The sequence below is a fragment of the Crocuta crocuta genome, unplaced genomic scaffold (genome assembly GCF_008692635.1).
Source record: "Crocuta crocuta isolate KB4526 unplaced genomic scaffold, BGI_CrCroc_1.0 scaffold1531, whole genome shotgun sequence".
Taxonomy (NCBI): domain Eukaryota; kingdom Metazoa; phylum Chordata; class Mammalia; order Carnivora; family Hyaenidae; genus Crocuta; species Crocuta crocuta.
The window spans coordinates 122,509-123,334 of record NW_027533315.1 but is presented as its reverse complement, the minus strand read 5'-3'; positions in this window follow the sequence as shown (position 1 = coordinate 123,334).

Genomic DNA, 826 nt, shown 5'->3' with positions numbered 1-826 from the left:
CCCAGCTCTTCCCCCCGCCCCCTCTTCTGTCTTTGGCCCCTAAGTCATTCCCTTGGTCCTAGTTCCTCCATAAAGCTTTTGTGTACATCCCAGCTCCCTTTGAACTCTCTCTTCATTGACCCCACTGTTTCAGTTCAGTTTGACTCAGATACCGCGCAAGGATTTTTATGCACAAGTCCCAGTGTGCCTGAGGGTGGGTGGGAGAAGAGGTTAAATGAATGGAACTCCACACACATAGAAGATGGCGCTGGTGTTTTCTGACCTTCGAGAATATTCCCTAGGAATCCTCTTACTATTGCATTTTTTAAAGGATACCGTCACTTTAAACAAGAAAATGTGTGTGTGCACACTAATTTCCTAAGTGATGGTGGCTTAGATCATGGGGATACAGTGATGAAGAGGGACTCCAATGGGGAAATTGCCAGCCAGTGTGGAAGATAAACTTGCAAATCAGCAATTGCGATTGCAAGATCCAGTAAGCACACAGGTACCTCTTGCAAAGTGCAAAATAAAGTCATGAAAGTGTCTCAGAAGCAACTTGCTGCTGTCAAGGAAGGTTTCAGGAGACCTAAAAGAATATATAAGAGTTCACTAAAGGATCAACATGTACAAATGCATGGAGGCACATGGGAAAACATTTACAAAAAGAAGTTAAATACTAGATTTTATCCTGTAAGCAATAACAAACCACTGAACGTTTTTGAGCAAAAGCAACTCAAGAGTCCTATTTGCCTCTTAGGGGAAAATTCAGGAGTAGTGGGACCTGAAGCTCTTACAAGTTTGTGAGGTAGGTCTTTAAGAGAAGAAAAAAGACTTGTGAATACAA